Here is a 13615-nt window from a genome sequence, read left to right as displayed (position 1 = left end):
TTCATTTAAATGTATGGCAAATAACACTTAGCAGTCAGATCTTGTCTAATTCCCTCGCTTCAGGTGAATGACTGCCTTAATGCTCATAATCACTCATTTCAGGTTTTAATCTCTTATTAGTCTGAATGATTTCAAGTCAAATTCTACAACAATCAATAACAATATTAGAAGTAAGAATTTAAACTGCTCTGTTAAAAATTAGTAATTATTTCTCTATGTTTTGAATAAATTAAGGAACTGATTTCTAACGAGTCATTCTTATAAATTTTCATTATTTATAGTTTTTTCCCCCTTATTTTTCGATTAGATTCTTTGTTCAAAGAAATGCAATATTTATATTAGCGTGGTTGGTCTACAGATTAGAACATCGCACTGTTTTGTTTGAAAACTGACAGACGTATCTTTATTCATTTCTGTCACTAAACAGTGGCGATAAAGTTAATTTGTCATATACTTGTCTTGGGTTTGTTGTATTCTATTTATATTATTTGTTTGATCGCCTAACAAGCAATGCCGTATATCAGAATTTTCCAAATTTTTTTGAGAATAAAAGCGAATCTTTCGCAACCAGTACGCAATCTTTCTTACTTTTTTCATTTCTGATAGGAGCATGATGTCACATTTTCAAAAACAATAGGTGAAAAGAACAAAAATCTATTATTAGACGGTAAAATTTCATATTCGTCATATTCTTGTAAAATTTGGAATTAACTTGTTTTGTCTATCAAGGAGAGAAAAAAGAATATAAGCGCAATGCGAACTTCGCAAGACTTGTTAAACTAACGCAGGCATGTATCTGTATTAAGATTCGGAGTTACCTGTGCAACTAATGGTTTCTTAGGATAATTGCTGATCGAAGGGAAAAACGATAATGATATCTGCCCTTATAGTTGTATAAAGTATGTGTGATGAAATGCAAATGCAGTAAAAAACGAAGGAGTAAATGCATTATATATAGCGCAACCTGTAGCACAATATTGTACGATATCATAATTCAACAATAATATATAATATTGCACATATTGTTTAAAGTTATACAATATTGTACAATGTTTGTGTGCTATTAGAGAGTGGAGCGCTAAGATAGTTCGAGATCCGCTCCACCAGGTGCAGTTATTCTTTGTTAGTTGAATGTGAAGGTCGAAATTCAGAGAGATCCAAGTTAAGATTTTGTTGCGCGTATAGGAGATACTTATTTTTTTATTGTAAGTTTATTGAAATTGATTTGTTTCATGATTGTTGAGAGAACATTTTGTAATCGGTTTTTCACTAGTTTTTTAATGATTGATTATGTAATATTGTGTACTTTAGTGTGATGTCGGTGGCAATACGCTTTTTTAATATTTATAGAACTTAGTTATCAGCCCAAGCAGCAAGAGAAGTCGCTAAAAGATTGGCCAAGCATCGCAGCCATCTGATATACGCCGCCCGTATTTTGCCAATGTCACCTTTGCATTGGCGCGACATCGGATTTTGACCATATTTTTTTCTGTCGCCTCTGAAGATCGCTTTTTCATCGGGGCGAACTCCTACGGCGACTTAGTGAAAAAGACCGGCTCAAAGCAATCGGCCCATAGTCGCCTCGATGTCGGGAAAGTTGCTTTTCCTAGGTGGCGCTATACGAACATATTTTAGAAATTTCCCATGAATCACCTGGCGTGTATTGGATTTTGAAATTCAACCAGCAACGCATACTGTCATTTCAAGAAACTTGGTAAGTGTAAATTTTTATTATTATATATTTGTAAATAATATATTATTTATTCTAAATAGTGAATAAAAAAGATTATTTTTGTTGAAGCCGTTCGAACTCGTTGCTTAACATGGAGTTGCACGTGATATTATTAGCGTTAGGCGTAAGCGACGATTATCATTTCTTTTCTTGTTTGTATTCTTTTCAAGTGATTTTATTTCCTATCTTTTTTTTTTTTTTTTTGTGTCTGTTCTTAAATTATTGCAGATATTTTTCCATTTCATTTACAATGCCTTTCCTTTTGTTAACAACAATTTCTAATGAAAAAAGTTTTTTAAAAAATATTAAATTGCGTTCTTATGTTTTGGTTTTGCAATAACATTTGTGTTATTATTTTTATTTCGACATAAGGCTAAAAAAATAGATTAGCAGAATATATTTATTGTAAATTTCAAAAAAAAAAAAAAAAAAATCTTTAAAACTTGCAATTATGTAGTTATATTTGAATACTCTTATGTGAATAGTTTATAATTATTTCACCTTTCATAAAATAGTAACATAAATTTTACACCCATTAGTTTATATTATTTTTCTCTATTGTCCTAAACATTATTATAATATTTGCCTATATAGTTCATTATCAGATTGAAAACATTATCAAGCTTATGAAGTTCTATATATCTATTTTACTCCTTAATTACATATCTCCAATTGTCAACAAATATTTTATTTGTACTTTTAAAAGAAGTGAAAGCTCAATCATTATTCTAATTAAGGAATATGTTTTTTAGGTTCATCAAATCTGCAAAAAGAAGAGTGAACTTGAAGAAAAGTATATGTATAATTCTTTATATGTATTACCAGCAAAATATGAAATCCAGTATTCTATAGAATGGCCAAGCATTGTATATAATGCCTAAAACAAGCCAGTAATGTATGAAACAATTTGTATTTCATACATTTTCTAAGCATTCTATAGAATGCCAAATGACAACCTGGCAAAGTATGAAATACATCTCTGATTCAATGAAATAAAAATTTTGTGCAACCTTTGTTTCAAAACTGAAAATGCAATTAAAGATAAAATAAATTTTAAAATTGATCTATAAATATAAACAAAAAAAAATTCTCACTATTTGTTTGGAAACTACTGTGCAAGTTTCTATTCCTGACTTCAAAAAAGAGCAAAATATTGGAAGTTACAATTAATGTGACGGAGTATGGTTTCTACCGACTTGGAACATCAGAAGGAAATTTAAAACAATTATATGCGAGACAATTATATGTCCCAATTCACTTAATATCCTAAGAACTTGTTTAGAATTGAAGATATTCCAAATCACAAAATTTCTCTCTGGTCAGTTGTAATTACTCAGAGCAGTGGAAGCAATCAAAGATTTATCAGATGTATGTGTTTAAGTGCCAAAATATGTAATGTCTTTTCGTGAAAAATGTAGTAAAACTTCAAAATGTTGCAATGTGATAGGCTTGAATGACAAGTAGGTAAATTTTAATTTCTGATTTTTTTATCTGAAAACTTATTTGCCTTAATTAGAAAGGCATAAATTTTGTTTTGTACAAATTTTATTTTTCTATATAATTTGAATAAATTTTTTTAATGGCAACCTCATTATTTTTTCAGACTGACAATTCAAGTGATTTTAATTCTATTTAGCTTAGTTAATTTTCCTTTTCATTTACAATTTTTCTATGAAAGAAGTTTAATAAAGTATTAAATAACATTTTTATATTTTGGTATTGAAATAACATTTGTGTAATTATTTTTATTTTGACATGAGGCTAAAAAAAGTTTAGCAGAATGTATTTATTTTAAACTTTCTTTAAAATTTGAGATTATGCAGGCACTTTTGAGTACTCTTATATGAATAATTTCAAATTATTTCACATTTCATAAAACAGTAACATAAATTTTACTCTCATTAGTTTGAGTTTTTTTTTTTTCTTTATTATCCTAAACATTATTATAAAGTTTGCTTACACAGTCCAGTATCAGAACAAAAATATTATGCTTATGAAGTTCTATAAGACTTTTGCTTGTTAATTACTCATCTCCAATTGTCAACAAATGCTTTATTTGTACTTTTAAATGAAGCGAAATCTCAATTACTATTATAATTGTTTTCTAGGTTCAGCAAAAAGGAAAAATGAAATGTATAAATAAATGTATAATTTTTTATATGTAGCTGAAGATTCAGTTATACATATATATATAATATTTATATAAATGTGTGTGGATTTTTAGAAATTTCAAACTCTTCAAGTATTACATAATAAATAAAGTTTAAATAAATTTTTTATAAATTACTTTGTGTCAATATTATTTATTCTTCTAAATTATTAGTCATAGTTTCAGGATTTTGCTTGGGTGTATAAGTCATTACAGAAAATTCAGTAAAAAATTTCAAGTAAATTATTATTTTACTTTGTATTTCTAAAATATTATTTAATGAAGGTCTTTGTAAATAAATTGTTTTGCATAGTTGTTTTTCTTTTCTCCTAAAAATAAAGAGGGGAAAATAATAATTAAAAAAATATTTGTCTAAAGAAATTTTGTATAATTGAAAGTAGTGTTTACATTTTTAGGTATGGAGTTTTTGTGAAATATTCAGAGTTAATCATAGATCAAATTTGGTTCTTGTGCCATGAAACAAAATCAAACTAATCATAGATTTTTAAAAAAATTAGAAATTTGAAGTAAATTGTTAATATGTAGCTAATAATAATAGTTAATAATAGCTAATGTCCAATTGATAACATTTTACAAGCACAACATTTGTAATGAGGTATAAAATTTCTACACCATAAAGTAACTTTGTAAGTTAATAATAAATAAGATTTTGTATAAGTGAAAGAAGTGTTGTATTTTTGTGCATGTAATTTTTGTGAAACATATTTTTCAAATATTCAGAGTTAATCATAGATCAAATTTGGTTATTTTGCCACAAATCTAAACCTCACTAAACATAAATTATGAAAATATTAGAAATTTGAAGTAAGTTATTAAATAAGTTATTAAGTAAGTTATTAAGTAAGTTTGTGCTTGTAAATTGTTGTTTATTGAATATTAGCTAACACTAACATTTATAATGAGGTTTAAAATTAATGCAATATGAAGTAACTCTGTAAATTAATAGTAAATAAAATTTCCTATAATGGGAAGAAGTGTTCCATGTTTGGGTATGGAATTTTTGTGAAATATTCAGTGTTAATCATTAATTAAATTTAGTTCTTGTGCTACAAAACCAAACAACTAAATATAGATCAAGAAAATATTAGAAATTTGAAGTAAATTATTATTTTGTGCTTGTAAAATGTTATCTATTGGACATTAGCTAACACTAAAATTTATAATGAGGTATAAAATTTCTTCATGAAGTAATTTTGTAAAATCAATAGTAAATAGAATCAGTAAAATTGAAAGAAGCGTTACATTTTTGTATATGGAATTTTTATGAAACATATTTATGAAATATTCGGGGTTTAACATAGATTAAATTTGGTTATTTTGCTACGAATCTAAACCTCACTAAACATAAATTATGAAAATATTAGAAATTTGAAGTAACTTATTAATTTGTGCTTGTAAAATATTTTCTATTGAAGAAACATATAATAGGAATTATATAATTTAGTGTTTGAAACTATTTTTAACCAATGCATTAAATTTTAGGGTGTTAAAATAGGAATTTGCGTTTTATTCATTATTCTTTAGGAATTATTTGTTTATTGCTCACATTAAGCAATATAAAAGTGTGTATAGTAAAAAAAAAAAATTTAATAAGAACTATATATTTTTCTGTTTCGAATTTTTATAAAATAGCTTTTAAAAACAAATGATATAGGCAATATATATAATACATCTACTTTTAAATTTCTAATATCAGTTAAAATCATGCTGATTAATTATATAATTGAAACTATGATTATGTTAACATTTCTTCCCATGCATTAAACAATGAAAATAAATAGGAAATATCAATGAAGGAAATAAATCTTATATGTAGATAGATGTTCAGGGGATCAAATTTAAAATTATTTCAGATAATTTTAACATTTGTTTATTTTTTTTAAAGAGCAGTAAAAAAATGTCATTTAAACATTTTATAGGGTAAGATTGTGGTAAAATCTATGCTATAATAATAGTTAAAAAAAGTTGGAAGAATTGTTAGAATGACATTTTCCATGAATTTTTATCGAAAACAAGTATTTTATGGAATTTTAAATTTATCAAAATAAATAACAAACACTGTTATTAATATGTAAAAAAGAAAAGTAAACTATTCAAAATATCTCGTATTTTCAGTCTTTTGACAAAATTTTGAAAGTATGATAGTTTTAAATATTATGACACTAGTTTCTAGAGTTTGAGAAAATTGAATAACCATTAAACTAATATTTCAATTTGACACCAGCAAGTGTTCAGAAATAAATTGCCTATTGATTGGCATTTGGTTGCCCATTGCTAAAATACATGGGGAAATGATTGGTATTGGGTCGCCCATTGCTAAAACACATGGGGAAATGATTGGTATTGGGTCGCCGATTGTTAAAACACATCGGGAAATGATTGGTATTGGGTCGCCCATTGATAAAACAGGTCGCGAAATGCTTGGTATAACGTCGCCCGTGATAATAACAAGTCGCCAAAGGATCGGCAAATTCGTCGAAAACAAGTCGGGGCGACCATCGCGCGGCAAACCGCCGGGGGACATGATCAATGTCGGGGCGAGATCGCCTCCGATCTCGCCCCAATCTCGCTCGTTCCGTGGGGCGATGCTTGGCCAACGATCTTTTGCTGCTTGGGAGTTCATTATTAAGTAAATTAAAGGTTAATTCCATGCCAGTAGAATTAACTGACAATGAATTTGATACGCGATTGATATCAAGATTTAAGATTACAAAATATTTAAAATGAAATTTCGTTCTACTGAATGTCTCCCAAAGCTCAGTAGTAGTAGAAATTCAAAATAATCATTTAAAACGTTGCAACAGACGCTTCCATGAGCGCATCATCTTCATAAGGACTCTTTTCTTCACCTAACTGCGAAGAAGGATATTTAGAATGATACAAAATGCATTCATAATTCATTACAAAAGTTTAGAGAAAAGAAAATGGGAATATTTACTTTTAGAAATTTATTCTGAATGATCAATTTGAAAACATTTAATGCATCAGTTCGGGTTGAATTCAGCTAAATACGTTTCCGTTCTTTAAATTTTTTTATTATTTAATAATTTTTCTATTATAATGTCATTATAATGTCTTTCGTCATCCAATGGATGTTGTTCTGTGTATATATTTTCTTTTTGATGTCCCGCTTCCTGACTATTTTTCCTATACAGATGTTTGAAGAAATAACGGATTTCTTCTTAGCAACGAGCTGATGGTAAAATTATAGTCATGATTAAGCATAAAAGAACCTTTTGTATTTTCCAAACTTACTTGAACAACAAAAATACTCTTCTTTCATGAAAATCTTAAATACACAAATAATTGTAGATTTTCGTAAGTGATATTTTTTTTTCGAATAATTCCCCCTTGAAGATTACAATTGTTCGTTACTGAATATGGTCAAAATCAATCAACATAGTAGACAATATAACTAATTATTCGTGAAGATTCGAAAAAAGATTCTTCAAATAGTTTTAATTGCAATCTTTCTTTAAATGTATCCTAGTCTATTAACAGCACTATTTCTATTCAGTTGCTGAAAATTACCATTTCAACAAACGTAACTTCTGTTGAGAAAGTTATTACTTTTTTATTTTAGATAAGTTGAGCTGATGTGTTTATTATTTCGGGAACGTAATGGCCCCCAAATTATTAAAATGTTTGTAAAATCACCAGACTTTTTTATATCTTTCAAAAATAAAATTTTAATATTTCATGCTTTCTACACTTGACGATACTGCAGAACACAGTGTAAGGTACACTTTGTGTATCTTCGGTAATTTATTTCGTTCGTCAAGAACAGTGAACAGAAATTAAAAAAAAAAAATGTCAACAAAAGATGATATCATTTTTAATTCTTTAGACTCGCAACCGCTACAAACTTTAACGGTACTTCAACTGAAAAAAGAATTACGTTTCAGAAATCTTTCGCTAACTGGAAATAAGAATGAACTAATTTTGCGTATTGTAGAGGATAATAATAAAAGAAATAGTGAAGGAACTTTGGAAGAATTAAATGTTCTTCGAGTGCAGAATCTTAATAACGCTGAGGAGGCAATTTCTGATAATGCACATTTATTGACAGAGATTGAATCTCTGCGAAAACAATTAGAACTTTTAAGTAATTCTTCTACACAATTGCCACTTCCTATGCCTCCGCCCTCTCAAATAGATCCGAATATCGCAGCTATTCTTTCTACATTAATGGAAACGCAAAAACAATTTTTAAAAAGACAAGTAAATCCAAATGAGATTCAAATCACATCTACAAATGACACTGCAAATTCAATCCAAATATTTAAAGGTGATATAATTGAAAATGCACTTGAATGGTTAAAGGAAATTGAAAGAATTTCAGCTTTAGCTAACTGGTCCGACGAATTAAAATTAACTAATGCTATTTCTCGCCTCTCAGGATCCGCAAAAATTGGCAATTAACAACAGGAAAAAATTTTAATGATTGGATTACTTGGAAAAATGCTCTCGCCTCAAGATTTAAAAGGCGTATTACAATGCAAGAATTTTTGGCTCACCAAAATGAACGGAAGTTGAGGCATAATGAAAGTTTAGTAGATTATATTTATTCAAAAGACGCTCTTCACCATTCCCCAACCTGACCGTATTTCTATGATCATAGGTGATATTACCGAGGAAAAATGGAAAATTGCATTAGCTACTCAAAATAAGAATACTGTTGAAGAATTAATTGACAGGGCAAATGCACTTGATGCTATTCGCAGTGCAAAACAAGAGCATAAGAAACATTCTCCGAAATATCAACTTCGATCTTCTTATACACATGATGAACAACGTCGTAAATACAATCCAGTAACTGACGATGTTAGTGATATTACTTGTTGGAGATGTGGAAACAAAGGCCATGCATCTTTTATGTGCAGTTTACCACCTCCTCCACGTGGTTCAACCATAGCTCAACCAAGAAATGCGTCACGACAAAATCAATATACCAATAGTCAAACTAATGCCCAAATCCCATCTTCTAGCAGTTCAACTAGTTCTGATAATAACACAGTAGTCAAAACTATGAGTTGGAACTCTTCAAATTTCCGCCGCAACAACAACAATCGCAACTCGACATATGGAAGATCTACAACCGCAAATAGTGCAAATAATAATTCCATAAATTGTATTAGAACTGAAACTAACAGACGTGCCTTAATACCTGTTATTATCAACAATGATACAGAAATTCAAGCCCTCTGTGACCCATGTGCAGATATCACAGTCATTCAACAATCTTGTGTTCCAAATGATATTGTTATTAACCCGTGGACTGATGGACAGTTCCAAGTTGTTGACCATGAAATAAAGCCAATAGGTTGGATTTCTTTAAACATGATTGTTGGTAATTTGGAACATATGATGCCTAAAATTGGAGTGTGCACCCAGCTTCCATTTAAGCTTATTTTAGGATTCGATTGGCAACAACAAGTTCAAGCTAGATGCACTTACGACCCTAATGGCTCATTATGTATTTCTACTCCAACTTCATTTCATTTGTACGAATGTATTCTTGCTTCGAAACCCAGCATCAACTGTGTCGCTCTTCATCCACCCCCATTACCATCATTAGATGATGCTACTTTGCCAGAAGCAACACCCAATATAATTTCATCCGAAACAAACCTTATCCCTAAATCCGCAGGACTGTCTACAACTCAACAAGCTCAACTTGATGCAGTAATTGGCACATTTACTGATGTTTTTTATTCGAATGATGATAACATTGGACTATGTCCATATGTGGAATTCAAAATCGAATTGCAACATGAAAAGCCTATTAGATGTAGACCTTATAGACTTTCAGAGCCTGATCGCCAGTTTCTAAAAACGCAAATTCAAAAATGGTTAAAACAAGGAATTTGCCGTCATTCCAACTCACCGTACGCAGCACCAGCTTTCATTGTGGAGCAGCCCTTTCATGAAAGTACTCCTAGGCGAGTTGTGGTAGATTTCTCTAGCACTATTAATCCTATTACAAATATTGATCCACATCCAATCGACCAAATGGAAGACGTTATTCAACGCATGGCAGGCCAGAGCTACAATTCTAAAATGGATGTAAAATCTGCATTTCACTGCATTCCCATAAGAGATATTGATACCTACAAAACTGGATTTGTCACTCCTGACGGACATTATGAATTTCTTCGAATGCCTTTTGGTGTCACAAATGGTCCATCTACAATGACAAGAGCGATTAAATTAGCCTACAATCATCTGGCACACCACCATGTCAACACATACATTGATGATATATCAACTTCTCATAATGACTTCAATTATCATCTCAAATTGATATATAAAATCTTTGAAGCAACTCAAAAAGCTGGCTTCAAGCTGACATGAGAAAAAACGCAATTTGCAGTATCAGAAATCACTCTTTTTGGTTGAATTATTTCTCAAGATGGTGTTCGTCCTGATCCGGAACGCATAGCAGCAATTGAACGTTACCTAACCCTCAAATCAATTCATGAAGTTCGCAGTTTCCTTGGATTTGCTAATCAGTTTCGAAAGTATATTCGTAACTATGCTGCTATTGCTAAACCTTTAACAAGCGTTTTAAAAGGTTTAGAAAGGAAGACCAACAATGCTCCCATAGTTTTAACAGATGACCAACAGCGTACATTTGAATCTTTAAAAACTGCAATTACTACTGCTCCAATTCTTTCGTATTTCAAACAAGGATTACCAACCTTTGTAGAAACTGATGCATGTTATTCTGGACTAGGAGCAGTTTTATCTCAAGAACAGAATGGAAAGCGTCGTGTCATTGAATATGCTTCACGTACCTTAAAAGATGCCGAAACACGCTACCACAGTAACGAACTGGAATGTACTGCTGTACATTGGGCCCTAACTGAAAAATATCGACTCTATCTCCTAGGTCACAAATTTCAACTCGTCACAGACAACTATACAACCGCTTATGTAGTTGGAAAATCTGCAATTAATCGAAAATTTGCATGATATTTAGTGGATTTGGCTCAATTTGATTTCACAACTGAGCACCGACCCGGAAAGCAAAATGTCATCGCTGATCACCTTTCACGTTTCCCAACACCACCTGTTTGTTTAACAGTAACTGCAAGTTATGAATCAGACATTTGTGTGAAACAGAAAAGAGATGAATTTTGTCAGTATATTTTCCGCTTACTCAGAGAAAAAAATCCAAACAAAAGGACAATGTCAATCATATGCAATTACAATATAGATAACAACACTCTTGTGCGAGTTAAAGATAATAATTCGAAATCTGTAGTAGTGATTCTTAAGGCAATGAGAGAGAAAACTCGGATCGCTTGTCACGATGATGTTGGACATATGGACGCAAAAAAAAAAACTCTTCACAATTTGCAATTACGTTATTGGTGGCCAAATATGCGCAAGGACTGTAAAGCATATGTTCGAAGCTGTCATAAATGCCAAATTGTCAACCGACGTACTGCTAATGCCTATGGTCTTTTGCAGCAATTGCCGATTCCATCCACACCTTGGGAAATTGTATCTGCTGACCACATAATCTGTTTGCCAGAAACAAGAAATGGAAATACAAATATGCTTGTCCAAATTGACCACGCCGCACGCTATGTAATTGCAACACCTTCTGCATCATACAGTGACTGATGCTCTGTATCATAATATAATACTTAGATATGGACCGCCAAATATGTATTTATCAGATGGAGGAACAGCATTTACCGCACGTCACACTCGGCGGTTTCTTCAAAAATATGGAATCACACAATCAACGACACCACCTTATTCACCACAAGCTAATAGTATCGTTGAACGAGCCAACGGCATCATTGTGTCCTCTTTGAAAAAAAATGATTGACAAAAACCCGAATAAATGGGACGAATTACTTCCAAACGCCTTACTCGCAATTAACACCACAAAACAAAATTCTACTAAGAAATCGCCATTTTATTTACTTCATGGATATGAGCCACGCCTTCCACATGAACTTCACATTGGTAGCTTCACAGATGACACGCCACGTGAAAACCAACTAGACCTTTTAACTTGCTGCCAGGGCCGAAGCAGCAAATAGTGTGTATGAAACACATTTGGAGAACAAGAAACGATTTGATCTCCATCGCAGATCCCATTCCTTCAAGGCAGGAGATCCCGTATAGTACGACTGGCCGAAAAAAGGAGATCACAAACTTTCTTCTATTTTCAAAGGACCATTTGTGATTATACGTCCAGTCGGGCCGTGTGCTACGAGATCAAGTCTACAACACAGCAGAACAAATTTATCAAGGTTGTCCACGTACAACATCTTCGCCCTTACTTTAAACGAAATTCACCAACCATCAAGGAAAACAGCACAGACGAAGAGAATGAGAGTCACTGAGCCATCATCAAAAAGATATTAACTGGTCTGTGTTCCCCAGAGACTTGAACTATGATTTCATCAAAAACTTTGTTTCTTTTATTTTTACGCTTCAATTTAAAATTTCTTCTGTCTGTCTAAATTTTATATTGAGCGGGGCCGAATGTAAGGTACACTTTGTGTATCGATGAAAGAATTGTAATCGCTTAGCTTATGTTAACTTGTGAAAACGAATGTTGGCAACAGATGTTTGGTTGTCGATGTTCGCTACGGTTGTAATCTACGCAGATGCTTTACCACAATAATAGATTTTTATTTTTCTAATTAAGAACTCTTTCTTAACATTTAAATTTCAAGACCCTGATTATAAATCAGCCTTATAACAGTCAATCTTAAAGCGCTGAGATACTGCTTCCCTTCATAAAATTGTCTTTAATAAAAATAATTATTCCTACCATTGATAAAAATAATTCATTAATAAAAATAATTCATTTTTACATTGGTATAAAAATCAGGCATGAAGAATGGAAGTTTTCTGTCATTTGCATAGAAGAATAAATGAATAAAAACATTTCTATATCATCTAAGGACGGAGTCAAGAAAATCTTATATCTTCTATAATATATCCAGAATTTGAAAATTTAAAATTTACCAATTGCAACAAATTGAATTTGAAAATTTAATTTGCTTATGGCAATTTTACTTGTAACATGGGATTATTTGTAATCTTATCAATTTATGTAACATATTATAAATAATATTATTTATTCTTGCATTTTGAAGCTATTGAAGTTTTTTTTAAAAAAAAATTGTAATTTTGATCTGTTGGCTTATGGTGCAAACATTATAATTCGGCACCTTTCCTTCCGATCTTCCATATCCTGTGAATAAAAGAAAGGTAGATATGAAATAGATTTGACCGATAATCTTACGCACACACATACATTTCTTCGAGGAAATTCGGTTTTCAACTTTGATTCAACTCCAATCAATAAGCTGGAACTTCGCCAAAGAAAGACACGGTTCTGGAATTTTTTTTAAATATCATTCTGTAGTGCGTTTCAAAAGGAGTTTATTTAAGAATAAAAAAGCATATCAGATATTCCAAAAACAAATCTCAAAATTTGACCCTCGTATTTTAGGCGTAGCTGTAGAATTCCGTTAATACCGACCTCATTCCCATTCCATTGAAATTCGGAGAAAAATGCAATTCTTCCACAACAAAAGTTGACAAATACAAGAAGAAAGTCAGACTAGCGAACAGTTTTTCTACTGTTCAATATTGCTAGATATTGAAAAGAATGTTTACGGTTTTTGGCTCGATATTTATGTCACACGAATGCGGGAAACACGCCCATCTTATACAGA

The sequence above is a fragment of the Argiope bruennichi genome, chromosome 9 (genome assembly GCF_947563725.1).
Source record: "Argiope bruennichi chromosome 9, qqArgBrue1.1, whole genome shotgun sequence".
Lineage (NCBI taxonomy): Eukaryota > Metazoa > Arthropoda > Arachnida > Araneae > Araneidae > Argiope > Argiope bruennichi.
The sequence above is the reverse complement of the archived record's forward strand: the minus strand, read 5'-3'. Positions refer to the sequence as shown.